This window comes from Agrilus planipennis, unplaced genomic scaffold (assembly GCF_000699045.2).
Source record: "Agrilus planipennis isolate EAB-ADULT unplaced genomic scaffold, Apla_2.0 scaffold61, whole genome shotgun sequence".
NCBI classification, from domain to species: domain Eukaryota; kingdom Metazoa; phylum Arthropoda; class Insecta; order Coleoptera; family Buprestidae; genus Agrilus; species Agrilus planipennis.
Genome location: NW_020438922.1, coordinates 866723 through 885135, shown reverse-complemented (window position 1 = coordinate 885135; position 18413 = coordinate 866723). Strand labels below are relative to the sequence as shown.

Genomic DNA, 18413 nt, shown 5'->3' with positions numbered 1-18413 from the left:
TATCTAATCACGAAGTCGACGATTAACCGATAACTGGAACAGTGGAAAATACGGGGGTAATACACCGCCGGACTTACAGTCGCCCGTTTGGCCTATTCCACCTAATAACGCTTTGCTATAGGTACCCTCACTCAGCGTCTAGGCAGTCAACCTACGATCTGCGACCGTATTACCGCTAGACTATCGAACAAGCCTTGCCTTATATATCGTTCAAATGCGAAAAATAGCGGTGGACAGTTACACTTATATTAATTTTTTAAACATTACATTTAAACACACAAACATTATTCTATACAGAGCGCACTGTAATTATAATTCTGAAAACATTTGTAGAAGGAATTTTTCATTAAACAATCAGAAGTGATTATTTCATACATAAACTGAATCAGTATACCAAAAAATGTATCTAAACTACTTGTAAATTATGAAACAGTTTAAAAATAACAATAGTTTAAGTGTAATAAGACCTCTATCAAGAGAAAAACTTCAAAATCCTACCGTAATCGTTAAAATTTTGAGAACAAAGATGCAATGGTGAAAACTTACCGGAAAATAGCTTTAATTTCATTATATAGGGTATTCCTAAAAAATGCTCCACATTCCATCAAATACTGCTTATGTTTTATCAACAAGTAACATCTTCTAACTTGATAACAACAAATTTCGTATTTTTATACAATGAATAAAATGTTTACGCCACTTCAGCAAACACGTATTAAGATATCACTACATATTTCGCTTTCAATTTTGCTACATTTTCCACTGTCCGATACGCCAAAAATTGAAATTTTTCGAAAACGATTTCACATTTCACATAAACACACATTAACGTCCGATAATAACAAAGAACTGTGGAATTTTCTAGTTTGTTACGTATGTAAGATCACGGTCATCAGAAACAAAACAAAAAGACCACTGGCGCAATCGACGACCGTAGTACGGAGAGCTTTTGAACTAATACTCGCACGAACCAACAATTTTAAAATAATAAATAAAATAAAATAAAGCTACTATGGATGTAAATATTAATTTCTAACGTCAGCATTTAATACAAGCTAACGAAATATACATACAGGCCACAATGGGATCGAAACTTGAAAATATATTTTCAACATAGATGAGTTATTGTAAAAAATGCATAATTTTGATGAAAATCATGTACATATCAACCTAATTTAGCATGCCATAATTTGGATGATATTGCCTTGTTATCCACGAATCATGGAGTTCCAAAAGTGATGATGAAGGTTTTGGAAAGGTACTTAGGAAAGACGGGATTGGAGTTGAATACTAGAAAGACGAAATTTATGGATTACGGGATGGTATGAGACAGAATGGGTACAAGAAAGAAGGAAATAATATGGGCACGGAGAATAATAAAAAATATTAAAAAAATACACTTATTTATTAAGTTATGAAATGGAGAGAATAAGAACGATAAAAATAAAATATATGACAAACTGAAATAGGAAACGGGAATACTTTATTAGGAACTTAGGAAATGAGTTGATAAGTGAGTGTAGGAATAGTCTAACCCGTTTCAAAAATGTATGTAAAAAATTAAAAGAATGCACATGAAGGGTGAATAGTAAATAATATATGGGAAAAGAGATAAAATTCTTATTTCAATTATGTATTTAATTGTGCTGAAGAAAGAAGGTTAATTTACAATTGTTATGTGTAGGTATGTAGAATAATGTAATGTTAAAAATGTTGAAAAATTATACACATAATAATATTACAAATACTTTATCAAGACGTGATGATTAAATGATACATGCGTATGCCTTCTGGAAAATGCAGTATTTTAAAGTTGATTTAGTGACAAATAATTCATCCCAAAATGATAAGTAACTCATCACAAAGACTTGGCACCAACGTTTCGCCTTTCGCCTTTCTTGTGACTTTTTATAAATAATTCTAGAAAATNATAAGATTCTGTTTTGTTAGGTACATTGAAAATGATGATAAAGAATGACTAAATTTAATTTTAAGGTCTGAAAATAAATAAAAGGGTGATTTATGACATTTTCAACTGTTTTTTGTTACACTGACTATGTTTAAAAAAACCTGTTGACATGTCCGGGTTCTGGACTCTAAAATCCGGGGTTTTCACGCGTCTTGTCCTGGTTTCCAAATTTTAGAGATGGCAACCCTACTTAGAAAGGAAGAATTTTCAAAGCCGTTCACCGTTCTCAGTAATCATGCATTACCCCAGTCTTGCAATACGAGACACCTAGCAAGTTTATCCTTGTTCAATTGATCGCAATAATAACTTGCAAGTCCAAACATAAATATACAGCACCCTCCTGTGCTTTGTCTGTTTGTTACATGACCAGTGGAAAGTTGTTAAAAATGACTTTCCGAGTGATATTCTACTATAATTTCAAACGTGGTTCATCATACCAAGAGTGCCATTACGAAATGTCTGAAACTTTCGGCTAAGAGTGCCCTTCAGCTTCTGCCATATTTCGTTGGTACAAAGAATTTGAAGGAGGAAATTTCAGTTTAGATGACGATGAAAGATGAGGCTGCCCGGTGACAAACAGGATACAAGAAAACATTGTCGCAGTTAAAAATCTAATTCTAGCTGACCATCGAATTACATATAGACAAATTCAAGAGATTCTGGGTAAGATTGATTAAGAAGTTTTTGATCCAATCGGAGCTTACACTTTTAGTTCATCCTAACTATAGCCCGGACCTTCCACCTCAAATTATTAATACCTATTTCTTATTGTTTAAGAATTACTTATCCTTTCAGCATAAATAAATTACTATCCACATAATATATTAAATTAATAATTATTAAAAACCGTAGCAATATATACTATGTACTGCACAAATTAGATAATTTAAATAATATCACAAGCTTGGAGGCACCGGTTGACCTGAAGTGATGCTGTGACCGCGCGCTCTCCGCCCTCTATCTCGAAAACGGTTCACCGTGTGAAAAATTTTTTCAAACAAAATTTGTAGAGAATTTTGTATTCTACAATATTGATAATAAATACAAATAGCAAAAAACCCATAGGAAATGAGATATTTACAAAAAAAGCGCAAAAAACCTATTTTTGTGACCTTTGACCTTGAAATTTAATAGTTGCGTACACCCTACCATATGTAGGTTTTGAGACAACTTTTAGGGTGTCAATATACAAGTATTTACAGACTTACAGCTGGGTATCTCGAATTCCGAAATTCTTACCTAATTTAAGCTTAAATGACTGGACTAAAAGGAAAAAAGGAGGTAATATAAAAAACGGAATAGACAGAAAAAGTTGAAAAATTAGGCAACTTTCAAGGCAATTTCCAAAGACAACGGTCAGGAAATCCGAAAACAAACAGTAATAATACTGAAGACGCCGGCCGTCAAAATATACTATCAACTAAATCTTGAATTAACTCACCCTTGCATCATCAATCCGCCTTCCTTCTTCCCTTTCAGCGAAGTCGTCCTCATTAGGTCTCGTCTACGTCCCTACATTCCAACTAACTGTAACAAATAGAAATTATTATTAATAGAAGAGCTACTAAATAAAGTAACAACTTCAACCAGAAACTAATTGCAAATAAATCGTTAAACATACAACAAATATTTCAATGATGCATCATTAAATGATAAATAAATATGCTTTTAGGTTTAACTAGGTTCAATAATAAATAATTCATTACAAAAGGGTAAAGTGACACAACGAAAAATTTGTCCATCAAAATAAATATTACTAGGGATGATGTGTGAGCACGAATGTATTAATGTTAATTTTATTAATTTATGAATAGGTACAATAACATCTAAAGTCAGTGACTTATCCTAATTGACTACTTTCCTGTCGGTAATAGCAATATAAGTCGTTTCTGCTATGACACGTGCTAGTATGTATGTATATGTTGCCATTGTTAGATCATATAATAAAGGTTTGATACTGTCCACAGCATCCTGTGAAAAAGGAATACGATCCGTAAAATGTATAGTTAAAAGTATGTTTTATTAAGTTTTCTATATTTTAATCAATAATGCTGTAAATGGACTAATATTCATTTCCGAAACAACATTCGCGCTTAAACAAATCAATTATAGAAATGCAAAGCGAATTATTAAATATGTTTCCATACAAAAATTTTAAAAATTTTAAAATAATGTATTTAGATATGTTGGAACGTGCACAATATTGAAATATTTGTTGATGCTACTAAAGGAACAATTATTATTAATCGAAAAACAGGTCAAAGGCGTAGGAGAAACTAAGTTTAGAATTGCATCAATCTCCGAATGAAAGGGAATAAGCTATAAATTTGCATGAGCTTTCACATTGACGTTGCAAGAGTTAATTCTAATTTCGTGTCTTCGTTTCAAGATATTTAAGGTCAAAGGTTGCGAAAATCATTTGTTTTCTGTACCAAATACATTATTTAAAGTTAAAATAAAACTTGCAGATCGCATAAGTATCTAAAATTTTATTTTGAATCAAGCAGAGCACAGCAATAATTTTCTAAAGTCATGTAAACCAACAAAATATTGTATTTTCCATTCTTCCTCTAGTTACACAAATTTTTTAAGTAATCAAAGTCAACAAAGTAGCAAAAACCTCATTATCAGATACAACATAAGAGAGAGTGGACAGTAGGAGAAAGTAAGCCGGGTAGTACGCTCAATTAATAAAAATCTACAATAATTTTCTCAATTTCTGTTGAAAGCTCATAAACAAAAACACATATATAGTTTCTTGGAGAGGAAAAATTTTCATAGCCGTTCACAGTCCTTGGTAATTGTTTTTTACGTTCGAAATATTCAAATAATTGATTCGAACTTTTTGTACAATTGTACCACATATATAACTCGAAGGACCATAGAAACGCCGAGTTTATTGTACAACTTACAATTACGACCTATTCTAATTTATTATAAATATTGATTTTTATTAATGTATTATGAAAATAACTAAAATCTAATTACTCTCAGCGAGTCTACAAAAGAACTGTTCTATCAAACTTAAAATTTTGTACACTAGATTCCTAAATAGACAAATTATCCCTCCCAATAACGAGGTTATTGACAGTAATACCAATGTACAATATACTAACCATAGGATAAACCCTCATTTGTGCTTCTGCGAATTTGCCTACGTGACCGTAGATTTCGGAAATATATTTAAGTCCAATAACACTAAGCTATACACTAAAGGTATAATAAAATATGAAAATGTTTATGCCATAAAGTCCCTCTAAGATGTAAGGTGACAGTTTTCATAAAAGTTTAGATCTATAAGACTGTCCAAAGTATCTTTTGGTAACAAGGTTACCTTCCTCAGGTATTTGANGAGTTGATGTGTTTAATGAGAATGTTTCTTACATACTAACTAACAAAATTAAATTTACATAAAAACTAGAGAACCACTAAGAAAGGGGGTGGAGTCTAAATGAAAGATATTATGGTGGTGGATAAATATAGGAATTTCCGTCATATACGAGAGGGTGTTGAGTACAACCAGATATAGAAAAGTTCTAGAAACAGGTATCAAAGAGCTAACAATAAGCCAGGTATTAGTGACAGAAAAACCTCATTTATACTACCAGGAATTATTGAATTTATCACGTACATTTTGTCTGCATGACAATGAAATTATTCACAAATATTATTGTTTTTTACGTTCGAAATATTCAAATTATTGATTCGAACTTTTTGTACAATTGTACCACATATATAACTCGAAGGACCATAGAAACGCCGAGTTGTAAATATAACGAATTTATTGTACAACTTACAACTACGACTTATTCTAATTTATTATAAATATTGATTTTTATAAATGTATTATGAAAATAATTAAAGTCTAGTTACTCTCAGCGAGTCTACAAAAGAACTATTCTATCAAACTTAAAATTTTGTACACTAGATTCCGAAAACGACAAATTATCCCTCCCAATAACGAGAGGTTATTGACAGTAATACCAATGTACAATATACTAACCATAGGATAAACCCTCATTTGTGCTTCTGCGAATTTGCCTACGTGACCGTAGATTTCGGAAATATATTTAAGTCCAATAACACTAAGCTATACACTAAAGGTATAATAAAATATGAAAATGTTTATGCCATAAAGTCCCTTAAGGTTCCTTAACAGTAATCGTGCATTACCCTAAAGTAAATGCCCAAATTCACGATTTTTGCATGATATTAAACAGTAATAAATAAGAAAACCGTAACTATGTTTAATTTGTTCAAACTTGTAGTTTTATTTGTTAAAAAAAATTAAATTACTTTATCAATAGGTACAAGGAGAACACAGTTGTTTTACCGTTCAGACTGAGAGAGTGAGCATTCGGGAGAGAAAAAGATAGGTAGTACGCTCGATTAATAAGAATCTACAAAAATTTTCTCAATTTCTGCTAAAAACTCATTCTATTAAATATAAAAAAATATGCCACATGTCTTTCCTGAAACTATAGTTTCATGGAACGAAAATAATTTTCAAAATCTCTCACCATTCTCAGCAATTATACATTACACAAGATTAAACTAAACCCAAAAATTCCCGATTTTCTAATAACATACTGTAACAAATAAGTAAAAGTATGTTTAATTTGTACAAAAATGTCGTATTATTTGTCAATCCTTTTTAATACCCCAACAATTCTGTATTTCAATAAAATAATTACTACTCCTTTATTAATACCCATTTCTTATTGTTTGAGAATTACTTATCCTTTTAGCATAAATAAATTACTATCCACATAATATATTAAATATAGAAATTATTATTAATAGAAGAGCTACTAAATAAAGTAACAACTTCAACCAGAAACTAATTGCAAATAAATCGTTAAACATACAACAAATATTTCAATGATGCATCATTAAATGATAAATAAATATGCTTTTAGGTTTAACTAGGTTCAATAATAAATAATTCATTACAAAAGGGTAAAGTGACACAACGAAAAATTTGTCCATCAAAATAAATATTACTAGGGATGATGTGTGAGCACGAATGTATTAATGTTAATTTTATTAATTTATGAATAGGTACAATAACATCTAAAGTCAGTGACTTATCCTAATTGACTACTTTCCTGTCGGTAATAGCAATATAAGTCGTTTCTGCTATGACACGTGCTAGTATGTATGTATATGTTGCCATTGTTAGATCATATAATAAAGGTTTGATACTGTCCACAGCATCCTGTGAAAAAGGAATACGATCCGTAAAATGTATAGTTAAAAGTATGTTTAAAATAACAATAGTTTAAGTGTAATAAGACCTCTATCAAGAGAAAAACTTCAAAACCCTACCGTAATCGTTAAAATTTTGAGAACAAAGATGCAATGGTGAAAACTTACCGGAAAATAGCTTTAATTTCATTATATAGGGTATTCCTAAAAAATGCTCCACATTCCATCAAATACTGCTTATGTTTTATCAACAAGTAACATCTTCTAACTTGATAACAACAAATTTCGTATTTTTATACAATGAANAAATGATAGTGATACAACAGCAGAAGAGAACTATGGTCCTAGGAAGTCGTTTATCTTTTCGGTACAATTTGTTGTACGAAGATAACATTCACTATCATATGATAAAGGTTTGATACTGTCCACAGCATTCCGTGATAATGCAATATGATCCGGAAAATGTATAGTTAGAAGTGTGTTTTGTTAAGTTTTCTATGCTTTAATCAATAATTCTATAAAAGGACTAATATTCATTTCCGAAATAATAACATTCGCGCATAAATAAATCAATTATAGAAGTGCAAGGCATGTATTTAATACATTCCCATACAAAAATTTTAAAATTTTTTAAATAATGCTTTTAGATATGTCGGAAACGTGCACAATATTGAAATATTCTTTGATGTTACTAAAAGGACAATTATTATCAATCGAAAAACAGGTCAAAGGCGTAGACTATAAGTTAAGAACTGCATCAACCTCAGAATGGAATGGAATAAGCTATAAATTTGCATAAGCTTTCATATTGACATTCTAAAAAGTAATTCTAATTTCCTGTCTGCGTCTCAAGATATTTAATGTCAAAGGTTGCGAAAATCGTTTTTTCTATACGAAATACGTCATTTGAGGTTAATATAAAACTTGCAAATCACAAAAGTATCTAAAATTTTATTTGGAATCATGCAGAACAATCATGTAAACTAATAAAATATTGTATTATCTATTCTTTTTGTAGTTACACGAATTGTTTAAATAATCAAAGCCAACAAGGTGGCAAAGAGCTCTTTATTAGATACATCATCAGAGAGAGTGAGCATTCGGAGAGAATGAGACGGATAGTACGCTCAATTAATAAAATCTACAATAATGTTCTCAATTTCTGCTGAAAGTTTATATAAAAAGTATCATATGTTATTTGAGGTTAATATAAAACTTGCAAATCACAAAAGTATCTAAAATTTTATTTGGAATCATGCAGAACAATCATAGTTATTGTAAAAAATGCATAATTTTGATGAAAATCATGTACATATCAACCTAATTTAGCATGCCATAATTTGGATGATATTGCCTTGTTATCCACGAATCATGGAGTTCCAAAAGTGATGATGAAGGTTTTGGAAAGGTACTTAGGAAAGACGGGATTGGAGTTGAATACTAGAAAGACGAAATTTATGGATTACGGGATGGTATGAGACAGAATGGGTACAAGAAAGAAGGAAATAATATGGGCACGGAGAATAATAAAAAANGAAAATTATAGAAAAATTACGATTATACATGCGATGTATAGAATATATACAGATATGATCAAAAATTGGTTGTAAATGGAAATTGAAATGAATAAAATTTTAAGCGAACAACTGTTTGGATTTCAAGACAGATAAATTTCTGACATGATATTATTGTTAAATAATGTAATACAAACACATAATACAGAGTTGAAAAAATGATTTGTGCAGTATCCGTACATTTAAAAATGGCTTTTGATGCAATTAATTGTTAAACATGTTAAAAAATAGTAAAATTGACGAATTAAAGAGGGGTAAGGGTAAACAATATAGGGAGATAAAAAGTTCTGGATTGAGAGAAGAGTCAGACAAGGATGCTTGAATTTTAGAATATTCTCAATATCTGACGAAATATTGTTTTAAAGTATTTTCCTATAGATCTGCAATAGTAAAAGCACTTTCCAAACAGCGAGTTATCAAACGTGGTTCAAAACTATTCTAAATTACAATTACATTCTAACTTGTATACATCAAGAGTAATCCATTTAATAAAATTCAAAAAAATCTCATTTGGCTGATATGGGGCCTTCAAGTAATTTAGGGTAGAGATTGGCAAAGTAAGGGAGGAATTGATATTTCTAGGTATAAAGAACATCTGGACCCTATCTTATGCTGACAAAGATATGATAAGAACGTTGGAAAGATACTTAAGAAGAAAAATAAATTTGGAACAAAACGTTAGTAAAATAAAGTCTATAGGATTTGAAGAAACATTTAATCATCTTCTTCCTCTTCATCGTCGTCTTCCGGCTGCTGGTAAATTTCAAACTGGTCTTCATTATCGTCTTCAACGACATTTGTCTCAAGTTCTCCCATGATTTCGGGGTGAAAGGATATGAGAAATATGTGAAATTAGAGGGTGTAAATATTGAATGAAGAGGGTAGAAAGGATATGTGAAATACGTGAAATTAAAGGCTGTAAATATTGGATGAATATCTATATTTTGGAAATTTTATTAATATTCATAATCAAAATTAGTAAAATATGGTGGAGGTGCAAGGCGTCATATTTACTTTAAAAATTGTAGTAACAAAATGCATTGATTTTACCAGTGAAACAATTTTCAAATNAAAATAAATAAAAGGGTGATTTATGACATTTTCAACTGTTTTTTGTTACACTGACTATGTTTAAAAAAACCTGTTGACATGTCCGGGTTCTGGACTCTAAAATCCGGGGTTTTCACGCGTCTTGTCCTGGTTTCCAAATTTTAGAGATGGCAACCCTACTTAGAAAGGAAGAATTTTCAAAGCCGTTCACCGTTCTCAGTAATCATGCATTACCCCAGTCTTGCAATACGAGACACCTAGCAAGTTTATCCTTGTTCAATTGATCGCAATAATAACTTGCAAGTCCAAACATAAATATACAGCACCCTCCTGTGCTTTGTCTGTTTGTTACATGACCAGTGGAAAGTTGTTAAAAATGACTTTCCGAGTGATATTCTACTATAATTTCAAACGTGGTTCATCATACCAAGAGTGCCATTACGAAATGTCTGAAACTTTCGGCTAAGAGTGCCCTTCAGCTTCTGCCATATTTCGTTGGTACAAAGAATTTGAAGGAGGAAATTTCAGTTTAGATGACGATGAAAGATGAGGCTGCCCGGTGACAAACAGGATACAAGAAAACATTGTCGCAGTTAAAAATCTAATTCTAGCTGACCATCGAATTACATATAGACAAATTCAAGAGATTCTGGGTAAGATTGATTAAGAAGTTTTTGATCCAATCGGAGCTTACACTTTTAGTTCATCCTAACTATAGCCCGGACCTTCCACCTCAAATTATTAATACCTATTTCTTATTGTTTAAGAATTACTTATCCTTTCAGCATAAATAAATTACTATCCACATAATAGCCAATTATCAAACTTGGTTCAAAACTATTCTGAATTAAAATTATCTTTCAACTTGTATACATCAAGATAGATCTATTTTTATGATTAAAAAAAATCTCAATTGTCTAGAAGCGACTGATATGGGACCTTAAGTGATTTAGGGAAAGAGATTGGTAAGATAAGGGAGGGAGGGGTAGTTGTAAGTATAAAGAAAGTCTAAACCTTATCTTATGCTTACGACATTGCTTTAATAGTCACGAAATAGTGCGTTGAAAGATATGATGAGAACGTTGGAAAGATACTTAAGAAAGATAAGTTTGGAATTAAATGTTAGTAAGAGAAAGGTATGAAGAAATCAGAGACAGAAAGCGGAAAGGAAAAAAAGAGGTAAGATGAAAAGCGGAAAAAATAGAAAAAGTTAAAAAATTAAGGCAATTAAGACCGACAAGAACCAGGTGATACCCTTGAGAATTTCGTAGTTGTAAGAGAAACGTCGGGAAACAATTTCCAAAGACAACGGTCAGGAAGCTCGAAAACAAACACTAATAGTACTGGGGACGCCAACCGTCAAAATATACTGTTAACTAAATCATTGAATTAACTCACCCCTGTATCATCAATCCGCCTTCCTTCCTCCCTTCTAGTGAGTCGCCCCATTAGGCCTCGTCTACGTCCTTGCATTCCAACTAACTGTAACAAAAAACATTCTTAGTAACTATCATACTTTCCTTATTACTTTTTTAGATGTTATAATTAAAAGAAAATCTACTAAATAAAGTAAATATAGCAACTTTAACCAGAAACTAATTACAGATAAATCATTAAACATTTCAATCGTCATTAAATAATAAATAAATATGCCTTCGAAAGATTATAATGTATTGAACTAGGTTTAATGATAAATAATTCATTACAAAATGATAGTGATACAACAGCAGAAGAGAACTATGGTCCTAGGAAGTCGTTTATCTTTTCGGTACAATTTGTTGTACGAAGATAACATTCACTATCATATGATAAAGGTTTGATACTGTCCACAGCATTCCGTGATAATGCAATATGATCCGGAAAATGTATAGTTAGAAGTGTGTTTTGTTAAGTCTTCTATGCTTTAATCAATAATTCTATAAAAGGACTAATATTCATTTCCGAAATAATAACATTCGCGCATAAATAAATCAATTATAGAATTGCAAGGCATGTATTTAATACATTCCCATACAAAAATTTTAAAAATTTTAAAATAATGTATTTAGATATGTTGGAACGTGCACAATATTGAAATATTTGTTGATGCTACTAAAGGAACAATTATTATTAATCGAAAAACAGGTCAAAGGCGTAGGAGAAACTAAGTTTAGAATTGCATCAATCTCCGAATGAAAGGGAATAAGCTATAAATTTGCATGAGCTTTCACATTGACGTTGCAAGAGTTAATTCTAATTTCGTGTCTTCGTTTCAAGATATTTAAGGTCAAAGGTTGCGAAAATCATTTGTTTTCTGTACCAAATACATTATTTAAAGTTAAAATAAAACTTGCAGATCGCATAAGTATCTAAAATTTTATTTTGAATCAAGCAGAGCACAGCAATAATTTTCTAAAGTCATGTAAACCAACAAAATATTGTATTTTCCATTCTTCCTCTAGTTACACAAATTTTTTAAGTAATCAAAGTCAACAAAGTAGCAAAAACCTCATTATCAGATACAACATAAGAGAGAGTGGACAGTAGGAGAAAGTAAGCCGGGTAGTACGCTCAATTAATAAAAATCTACAATAATTTTCTCAATTTCTGTTGAAAGCTCATAAACAAAAACACATATATAGTTTCTTGGAGAGGAAAAATTTTCATAGCCGTTCACAGTCCTTGGTAATTGTTTTTTACGTTCGAAATATTCAAATAATTGATTCGAACTTTTTGTACAATTGTACCACATATATAACTCGAAGGACCATAGAAACGCCGAGTTTATTGTACAACTTACAATTACGACCTATTCTAATTTATTATAAATATTGATTTTTATTAATGTATTATGAAAATAACTAAANTTTCATTATATAGGGTATTCCTAAGAAATGCTCCACATTCTATCAATTACTGCTTATGTTTTATTAACAAGTAACATCTTCTAACTTGATAACAACAAATTTCGTATTTTTATACAACTTGTAATGAATTAAATGTTTACATCACTTCAGCAAACATGTATTGATATCACTACATATTTCGTTTTCAATTTCGCTACTTTTTCCGCTGTTCGAAACGCCGAAAATTGAAATTTTTCGAAAACGATTTCACAGAAACACATTAACTCTCGAAAATAACAAAGAACTGTGGAATTTTCCAGTTTGTTACGTATATAAGATAACAGTCATCAGCTACAGAACTAAAAGACCACTGGCGCAATCGACGACCGTACTACGGAGAGCTTTTGTACTAACAGTCGCAGCTACCAACAATTTTGAAATAATAACAATAAAATTGCCATATGAGTCAGCTAAAGGTAACAAATATAAAATTTTTATGAACTTATAACAAAAATTAACTATTCGTTTCATAAAAGGATAAGGGATTATTCATCTATGTACGAAGAATCATTTAGCATTTCTGCTTTTCTAGTAACTATTACCTGTTAGATTGTAAGCAATGTTTTGAATTGAATTAAAAATAGAGCAAAGTGCAAAAGAAGAAATTGCAATACATACATACAAACATACACACAAAGCAAATTAAAAATGATAAATATAAGTCAAATCTGACTCACCGAAGGATAAGTGTCACCGTTAATCTTCAATCGCGAAATCTGTAGATAATACACATAAATAACCTTAATCTGGCTTTGTTCATGGACATCAATACGCTCTCACTTAATAACAATACAATTTTTAATAACTGTTCAACTATTTGCACAAAAATAAGACACTTTTCCATTGATTTCACTGCGTAGAGACTTTACTAGTCAAACCGAGATAAATTGCTACGTATTTTCGGAAATATTTAGTGGAATGAATACTGTAAACGACACACTAAAGCTAATAACGTTTGAATTATAGAGTAATTTTCCACTCTACTACGTTGTACATTCAGAGCTAAGGTAGGTAGAGGTGGAAAATTGCTGGTGCTATCGAAGAGCCGACCTACAGAGAGCATTCCAAGCGGTAGAAAATGAAAAATTAAAAAACAATAAATTTTTATTGTACGTACCCTAGTATAAATCCGAATGCATCCAAACCTGTTTCATTTTATGTAATTTACACTTTCTATGGTACAACAGTTTTCATAACAAATTTAACTTTACTAAGAATACAGAAAGATGGATTAGGAATACAAAAAAATGACAATAAATTTATATTATTTGCGAATAAACAGCAGCAACAACGACGAAACGTGCTTACTAACATCTCTCGAATGATTATTTCAGTGGAGAGTCAAACATTACATTCATTCCTCTGATTGATAATAAAGTGAAACTTGGTTAAAACAACATCGGTTATAACGACAACTTCGATGTAACGCCAAATTTTAATAGTCTTCAAACCAGCAATAAAGATCAGAGTAATAACGACAACACACTCGGATATAACGTCATACTTTATTGCTTGGTCGTATTACGATACTACCTCTTTTTGCCCTTCGGAAAAATTTAATGTTGTCTACCCCCATTTGCTTTTGCTGTCATTTATTACCAGTAAATTAATTGCTCAATTTCTCTTGAAAATTCGTTTCTTCCATTAATAACGACATTCGGTTATTACGTCAAAATATTGCCGGTCACTCGAGTGACGCTACAAGTTACTGTAGGTATATGTTATCTAATTAACTATTACTTCTAACATATACTCAACGTAACGTTAATGTAAACCATAAACAAAAACCTCGGTGCTCAGTTCGAATGACAATTTATCATAAAAAAAAATATATAGATAGGTCAACGTCTCGAGTTGCAAAAGCCATAAAAGTGTCATTTAAAGGGACTCGCCTAGATGATACAATGAAAGTATAACAAAATTTTATTCCAAATGATCAAGTTGTATCATATTTAACATCAGAGGGGGGGGGGTGGCGTACGGTAACTATCTGTCTTTATGACTGGTAAATTACGCAGTTAATAATTCACAACATTTGCGATTCAAGACGACTTCTAGAATACAACAGTTACGGTTTAATTTGCATAGGTCAAAGTGACAGGTCTGTACAAACTAAGTTTAAAAAAATCGGTTGTCTGTAAAGTCGGTTTACTGACGATACTTGAACGTGACAACGTCATAAGAAAATACTGATGGAATGGTTTCATTTTTCAAAAGAAAATTTTAATTTTATTTGTTTGATAGATATTTTGTATGGATATAGAGAAGGAGGTAAATGGAAATGTATTATTGTATAGCAGCTGTCCACGCGGACGCATCGCTCACTCAAGTAGGAGAGAGACAGATGTCGAACGCTGCCAAACGCGGAGGCCGATTGTGTCTCTTTGTCGCTCGTTCCGCGCTCTCGGTTGCACTTAAATGGAACGCCTCAGAGCGAGGTAACGCCGCATGAGTCATGTTTTTTCGTGTGTGCAGCCGGCTCCATCGAATTATAAGACGTTGTCACGTCAAAAACACTCGCCCTGGTTAAAGAAAAATAAGTGTCATTTACTTTGATTGTTCGTTTTATTCCCAACCAAAGCAGCAATTGTGGAAGAACAACAGTTTCAATTTCAATTACATTGCCTGTCTACAAAGAAATCTCATTACTTTCATCTCTACCGTGTCAACACATAGAGGTATTACACCAACTAACCGAAGCTGCACGGACACCACCAGCTTCCATCGCATCGCATCGCCCCTTAACGCAAGAAACTTCATTAGACAAGCCCGAGTTAAAAGAGTCTCCAAGCAATTAGGTTGTTGTTGGAAAAACTCTTGTCCCACTTGCGAACTGACCTAGTTACGTTGCACTAGAAAAATTTTCCTCGTTCTCTCTCTTCAGGAGTTTAAGGAGCAAAGGACGTGGCTTTCAGAAAATAATTCAGAAACATTAGAAGTCCGTAAAATATTTGTGTAGGTAGTATTACTAGACATACATATATACATGCATATATCTAACCCTTCAAGAAACTAATTTCATTTGTACCACTTGCTTCATGAATCCTTAATGCCTTTTTTAGAGATACTTATGGAAACTCCAAGGAGTAAAATCTAACATTTTTAAGGTTCACTTCATATATCATTTAGTCCTTCAGTTCAATTTAATGACATTTAACATTTTTAATTAATAACAATTTTTGTGAAAAAAAATTAAATCCAAATGGTGGAAAAAATTGTTTAATTTAACGGTTCACTAAACAACATAAAGTGCAGATCTCAATTGTTTCTTCATAACTCTACCGACTACTTAAAATCATGTGTAAGCTCGGTAGTTGTCGATACTGTGTCCCATTCTTTATCAACCACACTGTTAAGATATTTAATTCTGTAATTCGGGTTTAGACTTTAACTGCCACCACAAAAGCGAGATCCTTTATGTAACTACTTCCTCTTCTAATAAATAACGTATAAAAGCAGACTGTGGCAAAATAAATAATTAAACCATAAGGACTCACTTCAAATAACAGAACAATTTGATAAATCGCTGTTAGAAATTTTTTTAGCCCGTGCCGTAATGTACCTACATTAAAAATTTAATTTCGAAGAAAAACAAATTAAAAATTTTTCATCAACACCGACTGCGATCGCATACGGCCCAAAACGTTTGCACTGAGACGTCTGTGAAAGAATTTTTCCGACAAGTCCTACCGTTTTCCAGCTACAGCTCGCAAAACGTCAAACTTAGGAGCTGTGCGCTCGCGAACATGGCCGCGGTTAAAAATCCATAGCTCCGCAGATGTACCAAACGAGGCTCGTTCGAAACCCAATGAGTGGTCCGATCCCTATGGGAGTATTATCAAAAATTTTTAGAGATACTGTGCTCTGCGTCAAAAGTAAAAGCGCCCATCAACGAGGTACTGTTTCGGAGTTACGGCTGTCAGAAGTTTTAGCCAAGTGTTATTTTCGAAATCGAGGATTAAATGTTTAAGAGAACATATCTGGCGAACTATTAAAGATAGCGCAAAAATTCTTTCACCAACGGTTGGCCTGTACCTAAGTGTACAAGAAAAATGCAATTTCGAAGAAAAAAAAATTAAAAATTTTGAATTTTTCACCAACACCGAATGCGACCGCATGCGGCCCAAAACGTTCGTACTGAGACGGGGCATCCCCCTGTGAAAGAATTTTTCCGATAAGTCCTACCGTTTTCCAGCTTCAGCTCGAAAAACGTCAAATTTAGGAGATGTGCGCTCGCGAATATGGCCGCGGTTAAAAATCCAAAGCTTCGCAGATGTACGTTCGATCCGTACCAAACACCGCTTGTTCGAAGCCCAATGAATGCGGCAAGTTTTCGACGAAACCAATTTTAAATTGTGACACCAATGGCCCTCGCTAGAGCCAACCGAATTCGCGCAATTTGATTTTTGTTCGTTTTAGTGTTTTCCTGAGGTCACACGATGGCTTCTACTTCCGGACTGAGTGGTCCGATCCCTATGGGAGTATTATCAAAAATTTCTAGATATACTGTGCACTGCGTCAAAAGTAAAAGCGCCCACCTACGAGGTACCGTTTCGGAGTTACGGCTGTCAGAAGTTTTAGCCAAGTGTTACTTTCGAAATCGAGGATTAAATGTTTAAGAGAACATATCTGGCGAACTATTAAAGATAGCGCAAAAATTCTTTCACCAACGGTTGGCATGTACCTAAGTGTACAAGAGAAATGCAATTTCGAAGAAAAAAAAATAAAAATTTTTAAAAATTTTGAATTTTTCATCAACACCGAATGCGACCGCTTACGGCTCATATCGTTCGCACTGAGACGGGGCATCCGTCTGTGAAAGAATTATATCCTATAAGTCCTACCGTTTTCCAGCTACAGCTCGAAAAACGTCAAACTTAGGAGCTGTGCGCTCGCGAACATGGCCGCGGTTAAAAATCCATAGCTCCGCAGATGTACGTCCGATCCGTACCAAACACGGCTAAAACACGGTTCGAAACCGAATGAATGCGGCAAGTTATCGACGGAAGCAGCGTTAAATTCTGACACTCCTGGTTCGCGCTAAAAATAAAATTTGTTAGAGATTGATCGGTTCAGATAAAACAAAACTCACTATTTTAAGGCTGTATCATGTTTAAAATTGTTGCCCCGTGTTTCATTACTTATTAACCACCCTATGCAAACGTGATTCTGACAACCGTAAGGTGACATTAAACTTTTTCATTCGTATTTCGATTAGTTACATTAAAACTAATTTTAACCCACGTCAAGCACAGAAAGGTCAACAAATCCATTGATTAGGGCAAAATCCTCACAAAAGAGGGTAAGACTTTCTCATTCAAGTTTATAATTTTACTAATTGTAAAAGTAAATGAAGCAGGGAATTCGCAGTAGTTATTTCGTAAACGAGGCTAGTTTGTACGTAACCGGTTTAAATTCGGAGATTCAAACTCGAGCGTTCTCGCCATCCTTTTCTTGCCGAATGGCGTTGCAGTCTTTCATTTGCTCATCTTGCTCGATTATCCAACGTTCGTCCTATTCTGGTCAAGTAATTAACGAAATAATTCATCAGATATAAGTAGTGTATGAAACGATTAAAACAAAACTTTCTGTGTGAACGAAAAGGTTGCTTCTATTGAAGACGCATCTTAACATCCTTTTACTTTTGCTAAATCTTTACATTTCTCGAAAACTGGAGCATTCCATATCACTATCTGCGAGCAGTAATCTAATCTCAGTCTTTCTCTG

The 18413-nt window shown here is 32.6% G+C and overlaps 1 long non-coding RNA gene across 1 annotated transcript in view; it reads right to left on the bottom strand.

Moving 5' to 3' along the window:
- Window positions 1–13680, bottom strand: part of LOC108732775 — a 21438-nt gene extending 7758 nt beyond the window's left edge. The window contains exons 1-3 of the long non-coding RNA XR_001937142.1: window positions 13364–13680; window positions 11200–11283; window positions 3411–3496 (exon numbers count right to left, since the gene is read on the bottom strand). This is a non-coding gene — a long non-coding RNA (uncharacterized LOC108732775). The remainder of the gene's footprint in view (window positions 1–3410; window positions 3497–11199; window positions 11284–13363) is intronic.
- Window positions 13681–18413: the final 4733 nt, after the last annotated feature.